Here is a 25,581-nt window from a genome sequence, read left to right as displayed (position 1 = left end):
AGCCTCAAGCAGGGAGAAGTGCCCTGACAAGCCGCTTACCCTGGTAGCTGGCTGCTGCCCCCACCTGAACCCCACACCTGTCCACAGCACGGGAAACTCTGCCCTGGGTTTCTGAACTGCTGCCTGGTTGCTCATCCACACTCACATCCACTCACACTCTCTCTCACACTTGCTCACACTCACACACTCACCCTTGCTCTGGTCCTGCCCACTGCCTTGTATTGTCAAGCTATCGAGTTTTAAATTAACTAGTTACTAATATCCAAATTATAGTCCTTATTTTTTATTATTTCTCTACATTATATAAATTCTTTTCTTGTTTTTCTTATTATTTAATTTTTTTTAATATTGATATTATTCAACTCAAGCTTCTAAAATTCTTACTATAAAATATCCATTTATGAAAGTTATTAAAAGCTACATGTCAGAGTTTTGTATGTCTGTGGCTGAACCCTCCTGAAAACTGTTCAATTTGTTAGTAGAGGATATAATCAATAATCAGATATCTTGTTTAAAGAATATTAAGAGAAAAAGAAAGATGTTAACAACCTCACCAGGCACAATACCTGAGGGATTCTAAAACGTAGAAAGAAAAATGTGGTATTTCTCAAATTAGTAGTTTTGTCCAATTAAAATTTGTTCATGGAAATGTTCTATATCTGCACTGTTAAAAATGCTAGTTAGTAGCCACGTAAGGTTTTTTGTTGTTGTTGTTGTTTTTTTAAGTCTTGAAATATGACTAGTGCTGACGAGAAGCTGAATGTTTAATTTTTATTTGAATAACCGGGTGTATGTTTGGCTAAGATTAAGTGTGAATGGCAGATGTGGCTAGTGGGTGCCATATCGACCGGCACAGCCCATTCTCTCAACTCACTGTGTCCTCCCTTCACTCCTACCCACTCCCTGGTTTATCTGAGAACAAAGACACAGAAAATAAACTGTAGTTTTAGTTAACAAAGAGATTGGTTAGGATTCCCGGGCTTTCTGGGAGCTGGGTAAATGCTACGGTGTGCTAGTAATCTGGCTCTTGGAGATAAAAGTGTAGCCCTGAGTGAGCATTTGCTCATTTTCATGGTGTAAATAATCCCGCTGTGGCCATTTTGAAGATACCAACATGAAACCGACCCGCTGGAGACATTTCTGAAAAGTTAACTAGCAACACTCCTTAGCTGGTATGAATTGGCTTTAAGGTACCTACACCCAGTGAAAGTCCAAAGCACTCTTTAGATGCTCACTTTTGGCTGTGGGCCCTGCTCTTTCTTAATTGGTTCAATTAGTAGGTTGGCTTGTTGTTAATGCTCTTGATCCAGTGCTTTTATCTCATCAGCACATTTCTTTAGTATCCTCAAAATCCATTCATACAAACTATTTATTTAAAGAGTAGAACTTTAAAAAGTGGTTTAGGGATAGTAGATGATGTGTGTGATGGGTAGAGATCACACCAACAACGTTAATAAATACAAATCAAATACAGTATTGACTGTCTTGCTCTACTTAACACCCTGTGGATATTCCCCATTGCCTTTTCCCAGGTAGTCTCCAGCCAGGTGCCATCTCTCTGACTTCTCTCTGCCTTGCTCCTCCCATTGCTTGTCTTCACCCCCTTACTTCTAGATTGCCACCAGGACTTCAATTCTCACTAAACCATTAAAAGCAATTCAGTTCTCTTCAGTCTTCACTCCCAGACCCTCCTTTTAATATCCAAACTCATCACATTGTCTGAAGAGCACTTTATTTACCAAAACCAGCCTTCCTCATAAAGCAGTTATTCATAAATTCAACAATATTTATTGAATACCAACTACATGCCAGGCACTTTTCTGGTTGTAAATATCAAATTTAGCCTTCTATTACATTAGTATTGAGTGTAATGATTGTCAAAATGTCTAACACAATGCTGAAGTACTTTGGCAGTCAATGGATATCATTTTATTATATATTTCACAGTAAAATGTAGAAACATTAAGGGAAAGAAATAGAGAATGTGGTATTGAGACAGACTAGGCTTTTTATTTCTTTACCTACTTCTCTTAATTACACATCCTAGTCTACCCACAAAGCTACCTTTTCAGTAATGATATTTATGATCCTCAGGCATGTAGAAACAGTAATGCAATCAAATCCACTACTGTTTTAGCAAATGTATACATAAGTCACTGTACTTTTAATTAATACAAACATATCTTTCCATTGACCTGTATTTATTTGTTTTTGTTGTTGCTATTATAAATTCCCTAGCAGCATATTGTGTGGGCACGATAAATATGTAGTAAAAACCCTTGGTTTCAATGATGAAAAACTACAATAATTGAAAAATACAGTGTGTTATAGTTATGCTAATAATGTATTTTGGGCCCTGGATGGTTTTGCTCAGCAGTTGGAGCGTTGGCCTGCGGTCTGGAGAGACCCGGGTTCAGTTCCCGCTAGGGGCACATACCTCAGTTGCAGTTTGTCCCTGGGCCTGGTTGGGTCGTGCGGGTGGCAACCACTCGATGTGTCCCTTCCACATCGGTGTTTCTCTCTCTCTCTCTCTTCCTCCCACTCTATCTGAACAAAATATCAAAAAAATGTCCTCAGATGAGGATAAACAAAAAATAATAATAATGTATTTTGGCTTTTTCTTTCATTTCTTTTTTGTTAGTTCTTTTAGTTTTTACTGTAAAATTACTTGTAGTTTTGGGGAATATATCAGGTAATATTTTATTACCCTGATGCCAGGTGCCTGTTGTAGAGGAGGGAATGCATAGTGTTCTGTGTCACTGCAGAATGTGGACATAGAGACTTGCTTTACCAAGGCTATCTCTCAGCCCTGTCCCCTGCTTTGGTCTCCACAGCCTCTGTTCTAGTTCAGGCTGATACCAAGCCCAGGTTTGGCTGCCTCCTGCTGGAAAGCCAATAATGGAGAGACAAGAGCTGGTGAAAGAAAAGTAAGTTTATTCAAGAGCCTGCAGCCTGAGAAGATGGTGGACTTGCGTAACAAAAACCATCTTAACAATTGGATGTGGGCAGGGTTTTTATAAGGAGAGAGAAGGAAAAAAAATAAAACAGAACTCAGGAATCAGAAGGAGAGGATTTGAGAGTTCTCTGTTGAGGGAACTACATGCAAGTCAGCAGTCTGTGGGACTACATGCAAGTCAGCAGTCTGTTCAAATAACTGGTCAAGCAATGGTCTGGTTTGCATCATCCTGTTTTGTTTTTTTTTTTTGTGGTTGAAGGTCAGCAAATCTTCTGGAGCTAGAATATTTGGAGTTTGGAGTCTGCATTTTCTGAAGTTAGATACTAGAATTTTTAACACACAGGCTGTTGTGCTGCAGTTATATACTAGGTAACAGGTCATCATTTATAGAAACAATGTTAAAAGAATGGTGCCATGGGTTACAAGACCACCATTACTTCTAGTCTGAAACACAATTGGATCCTTAGCTGGTCCTCCACAATCCATAACTCACACCACGGATTTCACATCACATGGTATCATGGAATGGATATCTGATCATTTCATTTTCCATTAACATCCACTGAAGCTTTACTGTGTCATTATGACAGATTCTGAATGTAAGTATTTCAGTACCTTTCCTGATTGGTCTCTAACTTCATCTCTTGATTAACTGTTTCCCCACACAAAATTCTACCCAATTGTCATCTTATTCTTTCCTGCACTTTTGGTTCTTTTAGAGGTTTCTTTCTTTGTTCAAACCCTTTTACTCAGCGCTCCATCCCTGCTTTCTAAAATAACTTTTTTTTTCTTTATTGATTTTAGAAAGAGAGGAAGGGAGAGGGAGAGAGAGAGAGAGAAACACCGATGAAAAAGAACATCTATTGGCTGCCTCCTGCATGCCCTCCAGTGGGGATTTGGCCCACAACCTGGGCATGTACCCTGACAGGGAATCAAACTGATGACCTCTTGGTGCATGGGTGGACACTCAACCACTGAGCCACATTGGCTGGGCTAAAATAACTTTTATTCACTTTAAAGTATCAAGTTATTTCCATAAAAATTCATCTGATCTTACCCCTCTGGATAGATAGGTTTTCTGTTCTATGAGTTCCCATTATAAAGCATTCTTCCCCTATAATGGAATATAACACACAATAGTGGGTATTTCATTGTCTCTCACCAGATCTGAGTTTTGTTTTCTTTTTTTAAAAAAATTATTTCTCTGTTTTAATTGACAGTGCTAGGTACAATGCAAATGGAATATTATGCCTCTGCTCAAATTAAGGTGAATTAATAAATGCCATCTATAACTAGAATAATTTGTTTCTCTGCTGGCATTCAAAAGCGACTAGGAAGAAAGCATACATTTGCAAGTGCCTATTATGTTCAAAGTATTGTGCTTGGAACTTTACATATGTCACCTTATTTAATGCTCACAGCTCACAGCAATTTGAGCCTTTGTAAACCTAAGCATGCTCAAGGGTATAAAATAGTAAATGGCAAAGCTGGGATTCAAAGCTTAACCTTTTTGAGTATAATATTTATGGTCTTTTCACCAATACACATTGCTTTTGTGGCTCTGTGAAAACTGAATTGCTGACTACTATGTATCTTATTGGTTGAATTAAAGAATATATATCAGAGAGCCTTCTAAACTGTAAATATTCTATACTGGTACAGTGAGCTATAGGTATTCAATACATATCTATTGAATAAATAACTAAGTGACTGTATAGTATTATTATTGTAATTAGTATTATAAAAAAGCAAGAAATATTTATTATTTTCATTTCCAGAAATAAAAGTGTCACTCAATGTATGTTCCTCATTAATAGGTGTTATATTAAGCAATAATTCTTTATCAAATATGTTTAGAAAACAACAAGTTAGCTTAGATCTTTTGTTCTTCACCCCTGTGTGATATGATACTGCCACTTCTGATTTCTGGTGGTGAAGTGTTTGTGGAGAAGACCCAATAAATTAGATGAATACAGAACAGAACACCTATCTCAGACCTTGAGGTCCTGGAAAGCTTTTCAGAAGTGCTAGCATCCAAACTGAGACCAATAGAAAGTGGCTTCATCATTTTATGATGAGTGACTAGAAGGATCAAAAGAGGTCAGTATGCATAATAGTGGAGAATTCAGTTTCTGGACTCAAGCCATTACTTACCAGCTAGCTATGTGACTTTGCAACTGTTATTTAAATCCTTTTTTTCTCTCCATTTTCATTTGTAAAGTATAAATAATTGTGTGGTCATGATGGTTTCCCTCTAACATTCTGTTGGAAGGCTTTTGGGAAACTTTCCTCACTACTAAAGCAGAGAGCCAAGAAACAGATAGTCCCAAGTTTTCCTCTGAGTTTTTTCATGTTTCGTGATGTTGCTGGAATGGTTGCAGTTACCTAGCCACCACGAGGTGAAAGCTCTTCTTTGGTTTCTGATCTCATGTATATAGTTTCTATTTGTAAAATTTCCACTGCCTTCAAATTGGTCCTTTGGAATTCAGAACACCTCCAGGGTGTTGAGGATGGACTAGTTGGAAGCTTTAGATTTGAGAGTAAATTTAAGTTAAGGCATTTGTTAGAAGACTAGCAACTTGCCTTGTACCAAAGTATGTGGGAAATTGTTTTCATGTATTAGCCTTTACTCACTCATTCTCTAATGCTTCTGTGCACATTGCTCTAGTAATTGAATATTAGCTCTCTTATTTGTGCATATAATTGTTGAATTTGAATATTCACAGAGAGAGGCCATCTGCTAAAGTACCCCATTATGCTTCATTGGATGGTCCTCTAAGGAAAGGGTACATTTGCTGCCATATGTGAAAATGTGGGCTCCAGAAACAATGTCAACCCGCAATAATCTCACTTTGTAATTTTGCTATTTAGAGAACCTCTAAACTTCCTGTTAAATATCAATTTAAGTTTAAATATACATGCCTGACATTGGCAACTCTTCTCAAGATGTGTACATAAGTTTCTTTAATATTGATGGAAAGGAGAAAACGAAGAAGTGAAATACCCTCATTGGGAAGTCAACATTGTGAAGCAAATTTGTTTATTTAGATTGTGAACAGACTGTTAAAGCATGTGAATTCTTAGAGCTATGACTAAAATATGTGCTAAAGAACAGTGCACAGATTTCTAAAATTAGGACCAAACGTGGACTGTTACCTATAACTCAGTCATTCAGTGACATTTCATTTTAAATGTGTGGTGCATACTTCCCTACACGTCCTAGAGAAAATAAACAGCAAATAAAACCATCCATATGTCTAGATAAATAATTAATTACATATGTTGGGTTGCAACCTCCCAGGGAACTTCCTGGTGTAATCTGAAACAGACATCCATAGGAGGAAGGCAGAGAAACCACAGAAAAAGGCAGAAACCCAAAGATTGGTAGGTGGCAGGTTTAATAAGGAATTTACATATGAGTCTTCTCTTGGGAGACTTCAGGATGATTAATTTTATGTACCTGCCCAACAAATCTCAAAGTTTATATGGAGGCTTTAAATGGGGTCAGTCACGTATGCAGTCCAGATAGTTTCATCACATTTGAATCTCAAGGCTGTGCTCTCAGGTAGCTTCTAGTGTGTGGAAGGCCAAAAGTGAGCCATTTCAAGTACAGGGGAGGAAGTGGGGAGCCCCCAATCGCCTGGTCTGGTTCTCAAGGGTCAAACCAATGGTCAGATCTTCTTGATGACCTTCCCCAACAAAGCACCTCAAATATGTGCCATCTAACACAGTACATAGCTTCAAAAGTTAGTTGTCATTTCATTCAAATATTTTATTCCTTATGAGTATTGATAAAGGCAAAAGAAGAGTGCTATCTTGACATCTAAAAGAAAATAACAAAATATTCTTTCTTTGTCTTTGTTGAAGATCTGTTAAGTGTTTGCCAACAAACCAATATTTTTCTCAGTAGGATGGCAACTTGAGGCCTTCCTACTTTTACTTTATACCTCCATGCGGATGACTTTAGAATCTGCATATCACTTCAGGGGCCTTTTTTATTTCCTAATGTCTACTCAATATTTTCATTTTTTTACATATGTTTTATTGGTTTTTTTTAGAGAGAGGGGATGGGAGAGAGAGATAGAAATTTCGATCAGCTGCCTCTTGCACACCCCTCACTGTGGACTGAGGCTGCAACCCGGGCATGTGCCCTGACTGGAAATCGAACTGGGTCCTCTCAGTCCATGGGAGGACACTCATTCTACTGAGCCACACTGGTAGGGCTACTCAATATTTTCACTTGAGGTTCCACCATTGTTTCAAATTCAATGTGTATTATAAACTTTAATTAAATTCTATTACAATCAATTTTGTTTATTAGGTCCTAACTCTGTGCTGTTTGAATAAATACCTTCTTCTTCCTCCTTTGTACATGTTACGCAAATCTAAAACTTCTATTCATATCTTTTTTTAAATATCTAACATTATTTTATTTCCATTTCCATGAACACTTGCCAACTATAAGACATTATCAACTTACAACTAGAGTATTTCAGTGACAATTTACCTGGCTTCTATGCTACCAAGATAAACCCTTTCTCCTGACAATCATGGAAAGTTTTATCTCTTCCAAACATTGCTGTGTAACTTCCTACTCAAAAATACAATAGCTTTCAATGCTCTAAGAAAAAAGCACATTCCATTTGCTCAGATTTCAAGGTTAATTATTTTGCCCATAATTTACTTTGAAAAAGTTTTCAATTTTTAATTTATTTCTCATTTGCATCAATGAGACGCTTTTGCTCCAGCCAGGCTGAAGCATAATCCCATGAGAATAATCATTCACTCTGCGGTTTTCTCTCCCTCACCCTTTTGTGGGTCTATGCTCTATCTCTCCTTCAAGTCTTATCTATAGCCTGCCAATTATAACATCGCCAGTATCTAAAACTCAGATTACTGTACCCTTTATTTAACATTAATTCCCCTAACCAGAGTGTGGGTGGTGGTATCTAATTTCCAGTGAGCAAATATGCAACAAATATTGAAAAAAGAATGAGTGATGGACCTCAGTAATTATTTGAATAAGTGTGTTTTCATTTACATAAATCAAAGTGTGTGTTGCTCATCCCCTCAACTATCTGTTGAACTGGAGAACAATGTTTAGTGGCAAGTGTTTGCTAAAGTTCTTTCTCAGATTGCTTGATTTAGGGCTCTTCGCTCAAGGGTTCCTTCTTTTTTGAAGTCTTTCTAATTTACCATTGTAATAAATCTGTATTATATAAAAGTTGCCATTTTTACAAGAAATTTAGATTCTGTTGAAGTTGATTGTAACATCTTTCAATTTTAACATCTGCAGTACCATAGAGCAAAAAGACTTGGTGAGCCTGAACCTTTTTATGAGACTTGCTACCCACTTGGTTTAAAGTTTTCAGCAACATAAGAGTGATTTTTCAAACACCTTGTCTCCTAATCATTAGTCATTTATTCATGAAAAACACATTTACTGGATGCCTTCTCAGTGCCAAGAACTCTGTTAGAGATTGAGACTATAAATAAGAATAAACTAGTCTTTGCTCTCAGTTTTCCCTTCCACTATTCTTATTATTTTCTATTTACACTTACAATTCTATTTGTTTGTAACATGTTGTAATGAGATGAAAAGGGGGTGTGTGTTTCTTATTGTCTAGAAAAATGAAAACCAGATAGTAATATTCACAGACAGCACACTAATTGTTAGAACAATAGGGCTGGTGTTTAAGGTCTGAATTTAGATCATGAGGTTGTCCCATATTTAGGAGGCCAATGTTTTATCCATTAGGCTCCTGGGGCTCCTGAGGTTGTCCCATATTTAATGAGAAAACCATTTCCAATTGCATGTGTAAATTGTGAGCTAAGGGACCTACCAACAGTACCTCGATTTTTAAGACTGAAATTTTAACTGGTAAATATGGCTCAATAGTCAGATTCTATTTTCTTATAAAATAAGACACAGCTTATTTTCTCAAATAATCTCTTGACTCTTTAAACAACTCCTTTAAATTTTGCTTAAAGGGCCCAAATCAATTCTAACTAAGGAAATATATCACCCATATTGGGAAGTCAGTAATTCCTCCAAATTATAACATTTATTTCATTAAAAGTGTCATTTTTCTACTTGAGTCCTAATTTTTCTAAGGAAATATACACTTATAAATACAAAGTGAACGGCCAAATGATTTGTGTCTCATTCATAGTTTTCCTTTTTCTTAGTTTTCTTCTTTTATTCATTTCAATAAATTTAAATGATTTAAATAAATTTGAACTTTGACTTTCAACTCTAAATTTTAAATTGTTAAATGCCTAAGAAACCTGGCATTCTTACACATTCTGTCCAGAGAGCTGGATGGTGCCTTGAAGGAGAAATGTGTGACTGTGATTGTGAATATTCTGGCTGATGCTTCTCAGGATTTTTTTTTTTTTTGTATGCTGAATTCTCTCTGAATTATATATATATATACATATATATGTATATATATATATGCATATGTGTGTGTGTGTGTGTATTTTTAAGCTGATTCCATGTGTAGAAGCTGTAAGTAGAGTTTAACTTAGATTTAATTTTTCAAATTAAGAAATACTTTGAATTGTTTTTATGGAATTAATAGTCTATGTTGTTAAGGATTAAGGAAAAAATCAAGGGACTCTTAGTAAAAATGAACTAATCATTTTTTTTCTGAATTAAACTTTATGATGCTAAGATATGAAGTTAAGAGCTACTTAGATTTTGCAACAAAATGCATTGTTTAAGGGATGAAGATATTGTGGGGGTGGGGGGAAGTATAGCTGTATTATGCTACCTATTGTAAATGATGCTGCTAGTTTATTTAGATTTTTAACCTCTAGCAATAACAGATTATTTTGATAAATTATTCATATTTCTGCATTGTGCACCTTAGGCAATTTGCATATCTGGCAGCAAATAGGCCCTACTTTCAAGCTTCAGTCCCCTTGGTCAGACAGGATGGCCCAAGGCTGCTTCATGATTAATTTCATCTCAATAGGGTAATTATCATACTGAAATGAAGCAATGCCCCTGAGATATGCTTTCCTGGAGCTACAAGTACAAGAGGCTTAGCTTAAGAGCTTTAAAGAATATAGTAACTTTTAGCTTAAATTTTAAACCTTTCTCTATTTGGGGAATATCTACATCTAAAAATAATATTGGGTTCTGTAAAACTAGAAAACAATAATTTAGAGCTTGGTTTAGCAGTTCATTGGGTTGCAGGGTTGTATACATTTTGAGAGATCAAGGAGATTTTATATTGCTGGCTCAAAGTCTAGCTGCTGAACCCATAAATATTAATTTCTCTTCTAGTTTGTGAAAAGTCATTCAACTTTCCTATATTTAGATTTCTGATCTGAGAATAGTCTAAATGCCTTGTACTATTGCAGAATTAGCCAGAGATGGTTTTTTAAAAATGTTTCTGTTTTCCTATTGGAAATATGATTTTTAAAAATTAGATTAGTTCATATTACATCCTTAAATAGAATTATATTTCCTAATCCATAAAAATTAGTTGGAAATTAATTTGAAATAGTGAAATTCTTCAAAATTTCTAAATGCACTTAGGGTCACAGGGTATTCTAGTGAAAAATCAAGTTCTGAAATTTAATATTGTATCTCTTTGTGCATAATACATGATCAGTGATCAAAGAGAAAAGGAGAGTTCCAATTCATTTTGCATTATCTTAAAAATGAAACAGTTTCCTAAATTTAATGTCTCATTTCAAACTGGTCAATTGGGTTTTTATCACTTTTATAGTTAGATGTTTATGCAATAAATTTCTTACATGTTTATTCAAGAGAATTTCCCTGGAATTTAGCTAGATGTTGGTGATTTAAAGTTGGGTAAATAACAGTCAATGATCTCACAGAGTTTATAGATTAGCTGACATTATAGTAGCATCAGTAAATTATTAAAATATGATTGCACAATGAAGTAGAAACCAGTACTGAGAGTCTAGTGGGCTGGGTATTGTGAAATGACAGGGTTTCTTTAGAAGTCATCACCTACATTACCACCTGCTAATATTCATTCACTTACCTCTGCCAGATTTGTCTCTATAATGGACAGACTCCTTCATCTTGGGGGCATTTTTTAATTTATTTTGCTCTTATTTGCTGAAGGGAAGAGACTTCTGTTATTCAGAGGTTGTTCATTGTTACTTTTGAAAGAGAAAATAATCTCTCTCAACTTACTAAATATTAAAAATAAATATTTATTTTGGAGGGAGTGGGGGATTACTTAGAAAATATTTAAAAAGTAAGTATGATTGTCTATTATATTATTATTATTCATATGCTGTCCATTAGCTAAAGACCAACACTGCACTCACTGTGTAGCAGTACATTTACTGTTGAAGTTATGTGAAATTTGCACTTGAAAACTCAGTCAGTTTAGACTTCACATGAAAAGTATGAGTCTCATAGACGAAAAGCTCAAGATATTAAATGAATATTTAAAGCTGTATATATGCAAAAATCAATTCCTGAACAAAATATTTGCAGACTCAATTTTGTAAATGAGACTGTTCAATGTCTATGAAATCAGAAGAACCAGTTGGTTTATCTGATTCATGACAATTCCTTTATATAAATACAACATGTTTCAGGAACCTAGGAATACTAACTTCTCTGGCAATTTCCTGCTTAAACATTCCTAAGTGATTTGTGCTGACATTTTTAATCTAGATCCATCCTGTTTCAAATTTCTCAGTCCAAAGTATTATTTATCAATTTCAGAATTATTATAATTTTTGTTGAGTTTATTTATAATCTGTGTTTTTTATTTAAATCACTGTATTTCAGCCTGGCCGGTGTGAATCAGTGGATTTAACATCATCCCATGGACAGAGAGGTCTGGGTTTGACTCCCAGTGGGGCACATGCCTTGGTTGAGGGCTCCATCCCCAGTTGGGGGCGTGCAGGAGGTGGCTGATTGATGTTTCTCTCTCACATCCATGTTGCTATTTCTCACTCCCTTACTCTCTCTCTAAAAACTCTCTCTCTCTCTCTCTCTCTCTCTCTATATATATATATATAATCACTGTATTTTATTTCAAAATACAACTATAAAAATTGTCAAATAGATCCTTAGAAAAAGATAAATAATTTGATATAATAAAGTTTTCATTTGGGATGCATATAGTGTAGGCAGTAAGTAATACAGAGGAAATAAGACTAGCCATAACTTGATATACACTGAATGGATGTTGAGAGCATGGAGGTCATTATATTTTTTTCTTTATTAATATATATATGTGTGTGAAATGTTTCCTAATAAAAATTTAGTTTCTTTTGCAGTTGACAATAATAAAAAGTATGCAGAAAAGAATACAATGAAAAATTTGTCTTTATGGGTTATTTTTTCATTACTTTTTCAAAATTTTATATTTTAATTACAGTTTACATTCAATATTATTTTATATTTACTTTAGGTGTGCAATATAGTAGTTAGACAATCATATATATATATTTTATGAAGTATTCCCCTGATATTTTAAGGATCTACCCGGCACCATACATAGTTATTACAATATTGCTATGCTGTACTTTACATCCCGGGGACTAATTTGTGACGACCAATTTGTAGTCCTTAATCCCTTCACCTTTACCACCTTGTCTGTATGACTTTGAAGTGTTTTCACTCCTATGCAGTTGTATATTCACTCTTAATGTTGTACATTTCTGGTCTCAAGGTTGACTCCCTCTTTAAAGTCATGTAGTTTTTAAAACTGAAATGCTATGCACAGACAGATATTATATCTTATCCCCTCTGTATGTATCTTCAATAAATTTGAAGTCGATATTTTTGTCGGATGGATGCAAGTTGGCAGACTAGTCAAAAAGCATTTGATTTTAAATTGTTAATTTCTACTGAGATGTCATTCACATCATAGGTTGTGAATTAATATAAATTGACTTAAAAGCTTGAGATCAGAGAAAGAGTAAATGAAAATTTGAGGGACAAACAACATCTTACTGCTATGATCCTAGATTTATCTTCATTACAATCATCCCTCTAAGTGTGGGCATTGTCTGTAGAAATAACACCTTTTACCTGGTACAGTATCTTTAATGCACCAGTGTGCATTAGTGGTGGATTAGTGGTTTCTTTGTGTTTTGGGGTTTTGTTTTCTATTTTTTGTTTTTGTTTTAGAGGGCATGGAGTTAAGGCATGACAGAAAGAAGAGTCCACAGGGTATGAGCCCTTAAAACATGCCCACTCAATGTGCACACAGCCATAAGGATATAGGATAAGGCTCGTGGGGTTGTGACTACTGAGAGAGGACCAATTTGTCATCTGTCAGGATACTCGAATAGGAAATGCTGAACAGTCAGGGGTATGATCTAAATCCTGATCACTGAGTAAGAAAGCAACTGACAGAGAAACCAAATGATTGATGGAAGAAGTAAGAAGGCATTAAGAAAAGCTCTCCATAATTCACAACTGTGTGCATGGTGTGGTTCAACAGAATCTTAGGCGTGGAGGGATCAGTGGGATATGTAATCTAATAGGACATAAAGAAAAGAAAGAAAGTAGAGGAAAATCAAGTGTAAGAATCATGACACTTGACTGATTTAAATTATAAAATCTTTTTTTTTTTTTAAATAAGTAACTACTCTGCATTTCTCTGATATGTTGAAATCTTAAGGAGTAAAACATCTGAGTAGATTAGGACACTTTTGGTAATATTATGGATTTTTTCTTTTATCCTTTCATCCCCTTTGTTGTTCACCAATTATTTATTGGTGCCTACTACATGCTAATCATGTACCTGTATCAACTACATTTATACTTTGCTATTATATACACATAATAGGTCCTAAATAAATATGTGATGAATGAATGAGTTAAGGTCAATATCTAAGATGAATGACCAAATCTTCCTTCCCATATTAAGTGATAATTCAATTATTGAAAACTTAACAAAGACAAACAGGAAGCACTACTTAGTGAAATGCAAAATTAACTTTTGCTTTTTGAAATCTTTATTTCCTCTTTTATCTTTCATCCTAATTAAATAACATTTAAATATTTATCAACTGTTTGTGTATTATTTATTTAAGGAGGACATTCTGAACTAAAGAAGGGTGGGGGAGACAAGACAAGAAGAAAGAAATATTTTAAATGAAACTTGTTCATTCTCTCACAATACAGTCTGTTGCCCCTGACCGCATAACCACACAGCAGTAGAGGGAATGGCATCTCATGTCAAAGACGAGCTGGAAATTGGTTGCACTGGGAATTAGTCTCACAGTAGTCACTCAGGAACCTTCAAAGAGCCACATTATGTCTAAATGTTTCATGCATTTCAAAGGGCTGATAATACAGACATGATATACAAAGAATTCTAAGATTTTCAAATTTAGTTGCTAAACAAATGCAAAGAGTTCCATGGTCAGTTAACAGAGAGACAAAACAGTTTCGAGAAACTTTATTTTATGCTTTTCTTTGGTTCGGTCGTTTTATTTTTTGCCCCAGTAAGCTTAATTATCAGCCATTCCCCTAATAATTGTGTTTAATTCTTAACAATTCTGAGTGGTAAGGGCGATGCTTTCTATCTTTGGTTTTGTTTTTGTAATTTTTCCCTAAAAAAATTTTGTTTTGTATATCTAACAGTACTTCATGTTAATGTACTTATCTTTTCTTTTTATTAGAGTCGGGGAAAGCCCCTGAAACCAAACAAGGCACTATAAAAGTTTCAGCACAAGGTAAGCAATAAAACTCTTTAAAAATTCTATTTTTTTTCACTTACATAGCACTTTATTGACAAAAGCAAAAGCTGTTTATTGCAGAATAGCACCATCTGCTGGGGTATTATAGAAAACATTGCATTGTTGGATGAAGATACACATTTCGAGTATTCATTTAGTAACTGGAGAAAGCATGACTAAGACGAATGCCAAATTTGCAGAGAAACCACTGAAGAACCCAAGAATTAGAATTTTGACTCCTGATTTCAGTCATTGAGCTTTTACTTACATTTTCAAATTAAACCATAGATTAATTGATAGACAGGTAGATAGATAATATATAGAGACACACAAATAATATTCAAATTTTCTAATGTTTTCAGTTATACCTTCTAATTTATGTCATATCAGAAAAATCTGTCAGGATTTTTAAAAATTAGTATTACTTCTTCTATATACCAAGACTACAAAATCAGGTTCCAGATATGATTAGAAAGTAATCACCCTAGTTTTGATGAACCATCTGAGAACATCTATTTTTTCATCCATTCATATCTTTGGGGTAAAAGAGTGATGTTTAAAAATTTTTTTTTCTTTATTGATTTTAGAGAGAGAAGAAGGGAGAGGGAGAGAAAGACAGAAACATCGATGAGAGAGAACATGGATTGGCCACCTCCTGCATGCCCCGCACTGGGGTTTTGGCCCACAACCTGGGCATGTGCCCTGACTGGGAATTGAACCGGCAACCTCTTAGTGCATGGGTCAACACTCGACCACTGAGCCACACCAGCTGGCCAAGAGTGGTATTTTTAAAGAGAACTTCAGGAAAAATTTGATTTTTTTCTGTCACCAGTTTGTGAAAAGTACATCTATAAAATAACTTTTCTATAAAAATATTTTTTTAGCTATCACCTGCAATCACATGTTTTGAGAAAGCTATTTTAACTCCAATGTCCCCAACTCACAAGAATGGAGTGCAAAGAGTTATGTGACCTTTATTCTCAAACCATTAGCAGTTATATGATGAAAATACAAGGAAAGAGTACACTTGTTCTGCCTTTGTCATCTATGAGAACTTAACAGAACACTGGGAAAGAAAAGTGAAATATTTATTAGAGAAAAATCTTTATTTTTTCTCCTATGCTACATTATCCAATATTGAACAATTAAGGAGATACATTTATGTCATGGCACATTTGTTTCTGGGCAGGAGATCCTGGTAGCAGACTTCTTAGTATATGACATGATTGTATCTGACCAAACCTTCTTCTGTTATATTTCATCCTAGACCCAACTATATGCAAAATCATGTTAGTAGGCATTGGCAAAATGATTTGGCTAATTGCCACTGGACCCAACAATGTTGTTTATAAGCAATATATGATAGAATGGTAAGAGCTGTGATGTAAGTTTTTAGTTTTCTTTTGATCATCATGGTGTTCAAGAAAACTGATTCTTCTTCAGAAGACTTCTGATAGAGAACATAACTGTTATGGGAGGTAGAAAGGCAGGGCAAATACTATTATCACTTTTGTGTTTTATATTCATGAAAATGCTGCTTTGAGTGATTTCCTCAAGCAAATGACTACTAGTTCAAGTAATCATTACAGTTAGGGTATACACATTCTTATATAAAAACACCATCACCTGTTCCGACTGAGGCTTCTGAGGGTCATGGTGGAAATGAAACTATGAAATGAGGCAGGAATATACTGTTGCTTCAGCCTCATAATAGAGGAAAGGGGAGAACATCAAAGCAATAATCTCAGAACTGATTTTAAATTTGAGTTTGGGCAATAGGCTCTTCACTTTTATATTTCAACTACATTGGACAATGCAACCTCAATTTATTTTTTCAGATTAAAGGATTTATTATTGAAAGAATAGTAACTTAGAGTTTCAAAAGCTTGTTAGAACTATCTTTTTAAGGAAATTAGATGAAAGTGTTGATTAAGCTCAGTGTACAGGCAAGAGTTAGGGCTAACCGCATACTTATTAATTTGACTTTTTATCTACATAACAATATATTTTGTGTTGTTTTTTTTTTTGCTTTATGTTTTTATCTCAATTTAGAAAACCTTATGAAATAATATTTTCAGATTATTCTCTTATTTCAGAGTTGAATAGGTTTATTTGTACATAGATATCCACTGAATTTATGAATACATGGAACACATTCTCTTATTCCCAGGAGTATTCTGAACAATGGTCATTTAATATGTTTTAACACTATTTTCTTTCCCTTATTTCAGCAGCAGCTAAAAAAGATGAAAAGAAAGAAGGTATGTTTTATAAAAATTCCACTATGCCCTTTGTGTGAACAGTTTATCAATATTCAGAGTTGGTTTTGGACTGCCATCTTGTCTGTGTTTCCTTTGGATAACTGGATCTATTATGTGTGTACATTTTGCAAAAATGTGACTTTTCTGCCTTACCTCACATAAAAGGGTAAGCTACTTTTTAAAGTAACTTTAATCTAGTCTTTCTCAAGATACAGGGAGCATAACATAACCTCTCAAAATGTCAGAGCTCCTATTTTATTAGCAGTTTTAGCAAATTTCAAAACTATGCAAGGTACAGACCCATTCTCCTACATCAACTACTTATGTCTCTGAAACTAACAAACAACTGATGTTACTTTGTTCTGTTAAATTACACAAAAGTAATAGTCCATCTGCTGCACACCCCTTCCCTTTGTCGAGATGTCCTCATTCTGAGAGAAAATCCCAGCTGTCAAAGACAGTTGATGGAATTAAATAAGCAAGGAAGATTTTACTCAAGACTATTGTAATAGGGGTCAAGTGTATTGCCATAGGAGAAATGGAATTTTCAGTTCAAATGAAACCAAAATGAGAGTGTTTAAGCTCTGGAATGAGCAAGTATAAAGGTACAGGAGGATGTTGGCTAGGTTGAGGGTGGTGGCCAATGTGTCATTAGGCACCTGTGTCTGCTAATTGTTGCTCATTGAAGTTAAGTCTTTTACCCTCCCACAGAGACTGGGATAGCAGGGGCACTATCTCCTTTGATGATTACATTTCAAAAGGATGTCTCACAGGTCTTGAGGAAGATATTTCTGGTTGTAGAAGACTGATATTTCAAAGGGACTGAGAAATAATTTATAATGCAAGCTTTTTAAAGTAAATGATCTAATAAAAGGGAGGTCAGAGACCTACAGTCAAGAACCCTATTTAAGTTTAGTTTAGTCAAGCTCATGGGAATGTTAAGGCCATCTCAGCCACGGTGATTCTGCTTAGAGAGATGTTTCTAATGCACTCTGACAACACTTAGACAAGATGTCTAGTGTTCCCCACTGTTTATTAATCTAGGTTATTTTCTCAGTAAAAATAACTTGTAGATAGAAGCAATCACTTCTAACTTTGAAAATGACAATTATGTTCTAATTAGTGTTTATAAAATCAGAAAAATAGGAAAGCAGTGTTATATTTTATATTTAGTGTCATTGGTGTTCTACATACTTGTAATGCTGCTGCTAAACAGGGATCTATGAGTCACTAGGCATGAGAGAGATAAAATATCTTAGTTGGTCATTATTTGTTTAGAAAGAACAAAACCATAGTATCATAATAAGCTTAACTAAGTCACATTAATGTGTTTAATCTCAAGAGATTAAAATCAGTATTAATTCCCCCATAAACACATGGCAAATATTTCATTGTATTTTAGAAATTATATAATTTGTATGATGAAATTTGTGGTGAGTATTCACAGACATTATAAGAAAAAATATGTTCTCAAAAAATTCATCTTGCCCTGGCCGGTTTGGCTCAGTGGTTGGAGCGTCCGCCTGCGGTACAGAGAGACCCGGGTTCGGTTCCCGCTAAGGGCACGTACCTTGGTTGCAGTTTGTCCCCAGCCCTGGTTGGTCATGCGGGTGGCAGCCACTCAATGTGTACCTTCACATCGATGTTTCTCTCTCTCTCTCTTCCTCTCTCTCCCTCCCACTCTATCTGAACAAAAAATAGAAAAATGTCCTCAGGTGAGGATGAAAAAAAAAAAATTCATCTTTCCTCCACCAATTCTTTTTAGGAATAAAGAACACTTTAGCATCTGATTTAGCTAAAGCAGTAATATGAACAATTATTTGTTTTGTTTGTTGTATTCAAAAAAAGTATTAAAAGATATTGGGGTATATAAAACCATAGTCAAAGTATAATTGCATAGCTTTAATCAAGATATATATAATTTCTTATTGCTATGCTTATCATTTTTTTGTTATATTTTTCCTGGATTATATGCCTCATTATTTTCTTTTTAAGAAATTATTTATGTTTAATGTACAATATTTGGAAGATCTTGGGAAGATTTGGCTATGCAGTGATCAAGTGATGATACAGCTTTAAAACATATACAACACACACCTCTGACTATTAATATTATGTTTACATTGCTATTACTATTATTATTAAATTATTAGTTTTAAAATGTTTCATATATTATCTCTTGTTTGGAAAAGTTTTATCATCACTAAAATGATTATATTTAAGAAAAAATAGCTATCTACAGTAGTGTTTATTGTTCCCAGCATATAATAGGAGAATAGGCTTAATGCTCAGCTACTCTAGACAGCCATCTGATTTTATGTTTCCCAAGTTCCTATTTTTATTTCTGTATCTCCTATTAGGCAGAGCAGAGATGTATATAGAAATAAGCTTCTCAGCTCTTGCTTTTTACTTTCTATCATTTCAATAAAGATCACAGATATATTTTCCACAGGGACAAGGAACAGATGTTTGTTCAAATGATGCAAATTTATAACAAATCACCAGACACAATTAGGATTTTCAACATTTATTTTACACAAAGTTTATTTCTACTCACATTCAAACTTATTGGATCTAGTTTAAAGATACTAATTACTGACAACTTTCCCGAAGAAAGAGAAAGTGAGAAGAGTTTTAGGAATTTAATTAGACTGGGCTTGAGAAGTTCTTTTGTGGGCGAATTTTAAAATACGGAAACTTAAGTGCATAACAACTTCCTTGTTAGCAAAGACTATCTGTACGTCAGGCCATAAAGGATTTCTTGCATTAGTGAGCTCTGAAAATTTGATTTTCTTGTGGAGATCTTATCCCAAGCCTGCCTCATCAAGTCTTTTTCAGAAGCCTTAACCAGCGACACCCTTGGCTCCATGAACTTTGCCCATCAATTTTACCATTCTTGGGAGTTTGGTCCTCAGAGCAACCATATCTTAGCCTGAGTGGAATGATGACCGAATAATTGTTCCGCTGAGGTCCTGCTTTGACAAGCCTTTTACTACTGAAGTTTTCCCTCTTTCTCCCCATTCAGACACTTTCCTCATGATCGACTGACAAACATTCTCTCTTATTTCCCATTAGATTCTCAACATTTGAGTCCCAATAAAATTGTACTTTTCTCTCTAAAATGTGCTTATTCTCTATCACTTTTTTCTATATTGGCCCCACTATCCTTGTAGATACCAAGACTCAAATTCTGGTGTAAGCTTTAACCTCTGTCTTAACTTTGCCCCTGACAATTCGTCCTCCAGCACTTTTAAATTGCCTGAACTCTCTTTTGTTTAATCCTTCCTAAAATAATTAGAAAAGTGAATCAGTATTCACAGTCCCCAGTCCTCTAATTGTGACCTCATGTGAACCGAGGAAATGATCTCTGAAATCAGAAGTTCTCAATTTGTGGTCAAGGACTTCTGGGTATCACTGAGACTCCTTCAGTAGTGCTGCAAAGTTAAAATTATTTTTATAAAATTACGAAGTCATTATTTCCCTTTTTGACTTTCATCCTTCCATGAGTGTGCACTGGAGTTTTCCAGAGACTATGTAATGTGTGATATTGCAACAGATTGAATATAAGAGCAGAAATGTTAATCAAATTGACTTCTTATTAAGCCACATATTAATGAGATTCATAGAACTGTGAAATAGTCACTCATCTGATCATATGTTTGTATTTGAAAATGTATTTATCCTAAAAATATTATTTATATTAACATAACAGGTGTATTACTTTTTGAATGAATAAATGTCTATATTTTAAATTTTTGTCAGCTTTAAGTTTTAAAATTATAAATATAATTGGATAGAATCTACATAAACAAAAGTTGTTTGGGGTCCTAAAATTGTTAAAAATTTAAAAGAGTCCTGAGATGAAAAAGTTTGGAATCTCTGACTTAAATAATGATCTTATCTATAATATTTTCTCTAAATATTTTCTTTCAAAATATTGAATTGACTTTATGAAATTTGTTATGTCATTATCTATTTAAAATATTCAGTGACTCCAACTGACTGCAGAAGATAGTCTAAAGGCTTTAACCTATGACCCAACTCTCTACAGTCTGTTTCTTGACTCGCGGTCATGTACACACCTACGCAAAGTCAAAGCCAAGGCCCAAACAGTTCTACCTGTGATGGTACAATGAGCCCTTCTGAGACTGAGAAAATCATGATCAGCCAAAGCAAGAGTAGCCAAATGTGCCAGATCTTCATGGTCCTTGTTCCACACACCAAAAAGGATGACACTTAAAGAAAAGAGGCTAGATAATGCAGCACAAATTAAAGACACTTCATTGCTGAGGAGGCAACTCTAGATTACAGCCAAATGGTTTTATGGTCTGCAGTTCTATTACACAGGGTTCTAGGAAGGAGAACCCAGGAGGTAATGAGAAGAAAACTCTCATGACAGCCTCCCAGGAGAGATAGGGAGGCATGTGGGAGATGGCCTCACAGCACCTTCTCACAGGCTCCCCCACACCCCCATCATCTTATGTTCGAGAAGGATCACAGAGCATCCTCTCAAGGCTCAAATTAGCTATGATTCAACTTTTGCCTGCTTGGCCTATATGGACGTGTGCAAGACCACCACAGCACATGGTAAAACCTTCACCCTATACTTTCACTCAGTTTCTTCCTGCATATAACATATACTTCATCTATCCTAAGCCACTCAATTTTATATCTACAATGTGCTATCTTGCCTTTGTTTCTGCAATTCACATAACAGAGTTCACCCTTTTCTTTTCTTCTATAAATATGCAATGTTCTCAGGGTTCAGAAAAGATTCTCTCTCCTCTAAGACATGTGTCTGACCCTCCCAATTACATTTCCTTTTGTTTTCATTTATAATCTCCCATCAGAGTTTATCTATAACTCCCTACCATTGCTCATGTCTTGCGACCTGTACATCATATTACTTGTATTCATTTTACTACTACTTTGATTAACTTTAAGGCTTTTGACTAAAGGGAACATGTATAATTCATATTTATCCCCTACAGGGACTAACGAATTTCCCCAATTCACACATCACTCAACACATATTTATTCTGTGAATAAATCAGTAATGTAGGACTAGAGATAAACAGCCACAAGGATTATGAGTAGGCACTTAATTTTTCACATCCCAGTAAAGAACACTCTTATATCTTTGGGAGTTATAATCCAGTGAGCTTTTTAGGGCTGGGAAATTATGGTCAATTATTTGCAATTTCATCTCAGATGTATTTCATCACTAGCTGCTATTTGGGTTGCATTAGCAGATCTAGGTAGATCTCATTCCCTTAACCTTGGCTTCTTGATGAATTCCTACACAGGTTATCTTCTCAAAGATACAGCTCCATTGAGAACTAGCCAGATTATTTTTATTGTTTCCCATAAACTAGAACAAGAACAAGTAGAGTAAAATACACGAGAGAATTAGGCCTAAATTCTAGGGCTTCAGAACTGAGATCTGAAGAAGAATTATACTGGAAAACAAAATATCTGGTTTTGTAATTGAATACTTTTGTCAGTTGGGTAAGTTTCACAAAGTAGATGGGGTACTTCATTACCAACATTATTAGACTACCAGAGAGTTAATTTTTCCCTTCAATGTCAATCGGTATTTCATTTTCCTCTGACATTACTTATGAACATAATAGACCATACCTGGTACATTACTAAAGATGAGTGAGCGATGAATTGAACAGATTGCAAATACATCACTGTTTTTAAGTAGCAGCTGCTGCAGGCCTCAATGTTCTTAATAAAAATCTTGTTCAGAGTATTGGGCAGATGGTTTTCAGGGAAGTATAGTCAGTAAGTAAGCCTTTATGATATTTTTAAGCCGTTATGGCAGTGTTAAGAGGGCACAATGAAGTTTAATCGCATGAGTATTAACGGCTGGTACTTATAGCTCTTCAGAGCCAGAATGTGATCTTTCCTTGCAAACATTATATTTTTTTTGGTTGCTCAAATAGTTTACTTGTATAAGTTTGTTGCTCTGTTGGCTCTCAACCAAAAGACATGGTTCATGATGACATTTTAAGAAAATTTAACTGTAGCTTCCAGTTCTTACAGCAAATATATTGAACTTTTTAAAGGTCTAGTTGGTTAGATCATGGCTTGTTATGTTTTACATTCCAACTTCATGAAATATATTTTTAATCTCAATAAGTGCTATACTTTATTTATTTTCATCTTAGTACAATTGATATCTATTATCAATTAATAATATATTATCAATTCTTATTATTAGAAAGAAGAAAAACAGATTAGAAACAACATTTTACAGATATGCATATTGTATTTAGCTTTCCACGCCTACCTCATGCTAGCATCTAGTTGGAGAATTGGTGGTGGTGGTGGGGGGGGGTTGGAAATAATCTTGCCCTAATCTGCCACATTTATCCTTTGTCTGTTTCTACATTCTTCCCAATTTTTATTTCAATTGCATTCCTGAATAACTATGGTCCTACCATAATCTGTTTGTGTTTTCTATATTGGTGACATTCTAGAATCAAAAGATCCCTCACTAAGGATCACAGGACCTCTTGGGCAGGCAGAAATCCTGCTCCACTATAATGGAGGCAAACGTGAAAAGTTACGATGACCATTGAACTATCTACTTTATGCTTTCAACTGCTGTACGATAAGACTCCATGTCTTTAAACAGATGTAGGCACTGTATATTAATAATATAGTATTAAGTATATGACTAAGATGACATTTATCATGTTCTCGTATAAAATCATTTAATATTTTTCTATATATTTGAATTACTTGTTTAGGATAATTACTTGTGAAGGAAATGCATGAGAAAGTGTTCGCACCACACATATGTTTTAGATGGCAAATTTGGCCTAATCCATTTTACTTTCTGATGAGAAACTGAAGAGCAAGAGAAAGATTGATTTCTTTGTGGGAGAGAGTGAATATTAATAAAGTCTAGCCTAAAATTATTTTACTAGGCCATGCTGGACCCAATTGTGTTTTTAAAAAATGTCTACTGAGCCCTGGCCAGTTTGGCTCAGCGGTTAGAGCGTCGGCCTGCGGTCCGGAGAGACCTGGGTTCGGTTCCCGCCAAGGGCACGTACCTCGGTTGCAGTTTGTCCCCGGCCCTGGTTGGTCGTGCGGGTGGCAGCCACTCGATGTGTTCCTTCACGTCGATGTTTCTTTCTCTCTCTCCCTCCCACTCTATCTGTACAAAAAAATGGAAAAATATCCTCAGGTGAGGATAAAAAAAAAAATTTTTTTTTAAATGTCTACCGAATAAATAAATGTTTTGTTCCAAGGACCTACCATTTTGAAAAATGAGCCTTGTTTATTTTTTTCCTTGTACATGAAACATACCCTTATTATAGAAAAATTAAAAATTCAGAAATAAAAGGTTGAAGAAACATTGTTTTAATGACACTGTGTTCTTTATAGTCTTCCTATGGTTTATATGGTACTGTTTAATATTCCAACTATTTAGAGGTGTAAAACAATGTCATGGGAAAAAAAAAAGCATATTCCTAAATATATTTTAATATTAATTTATTTTTATTTTTTGGAAATAAATATATATATATATATATATATATATATTTGGAATATATATATATTTAGAATTGCTACCTCGAAAGAATGCTATTTTATGACTTTCTAGATTCTTTCCCAAGTTGCTTTCCTAAAATGTATGGTCAGCATACACTCCTATGAAAGTAGGTTGTTACACTGTTACTGTCATTTGTTATCATTTTTTCATTTAACAACTAAGAGTCTTTTGTGAACAGACTCCTACTCATTGTTATCTTCGAACATTTTGGGTCCATTACTTCTTTGTGGAAATAAAATCATCCTCCCTACCCATCTCACTGTAAGGCACACAAATCCACTAATTTGCAAACTGTTGGTGAATGTCTACTGATCTAGGTTCTAAGCCATGTGATGGTCAGCCAGAACAAAGTTCATCTACCTTTTGCTAGTAGCAATTTGAACATTATTGTTATGATCTAATTTCACTAATATTCAGAGAATTTCAAAATTCAATTATAGAAGAGGTCAAAAAAAGGACATAGAATATGAGAAATAAAATATTCTAAGCAAAAATCTGAGTTAAGGTGCCTCTATTCTAAAATAAATGAGGTCAAAAATCTCTTTATTTTAAAGTGGTAGGAACAGATAGATTCGTGGCCTACATTCTGGAAATAACAAATTTCTCAGATCTAAACTGCATATGCAAAAGACTAAAAATAAAATGGAAGGCTGCTGACCACCGAATACACATTACTGCATAGCAGCTACTAAGTATAATGATGTGTTCATTAGTAACCCATGAGCCAACATCTACTGGTTTCTTTTCCATTACAATAGGAATAATTGAATGTTTGTATTTAAAATGTATTGATTATTCAAAGAGACTGTGATGTATTTCTCCTGGACTGCTTGAGAATGAACAAATGAAAAAACTGCAAACTAAATTCACAGACTTCAACTCGTCCTTATGGAAACAGATCATGTGTTTGCTCAGTCTGACCTCCTATGAAAAGATTATTAGCTTCAATAGGTTCATTGTAATCTCTATGCAAATATTATGTGAATCCATTTTGTTGAAAATGATTTCAAGGTGAATGAACATTTTGTTGTGAGCTAATTAGTTGTTGATTTAACTTATCTACTTTATCAGTAATTTATCTTTTTGTTTTCAGATTC

The 25,581-nt window shown here is 34.7% G+C and overlaps 1 long non-coding RNA gene across 2 annotated transcripts in view; it reads left to right on the top strand.

The window, feature by feature from the left end:
- Positions 1-16,914, top strand: part of LOC118621543 — a 46,681-nt gene extending 29,767 nt beyond the window's left edge. Inside the window, exons 2-3 of one of the 2 annotated variants that reach the window (XR_004957722.1) lie at positions 14,597-14,650; positions 16,888-16,914. This is a non-coding gene — a long non-coding RNA (uncharacterized LOC118621543). Of the gene's footprint in view, positions 1-14,596; positions 14,651-16,884 lie in introns of both variants that reach the window. The other variant, XR_004957721.1, reaches the window with a different exon arrangement.
- Positions 16,915-25,581: the final 8,667 nt, after the last annotated feature.

The sequence above is a fragment of the Molossus molossus genome, unplaced genomic scaffold (genome assembly GCF_014108415.1).
Source record: "Molossus molossus isolate mMolMol1 unplaced genomic scaffold, mMolMol1.p scaffold_m16_p_8, whole genome shotgun sequence".
In the NCBI taxonomy this organism is placed as follows: domain Eukaryota; kingdom Metazoa; phylum Chordata; class Mammalia; order Chiroptera; family Molossidae; genus Molossus; species Molossus molossus.
This window is presented reverse-complemented; position numbering and strand designations above follow the sequence as displayed.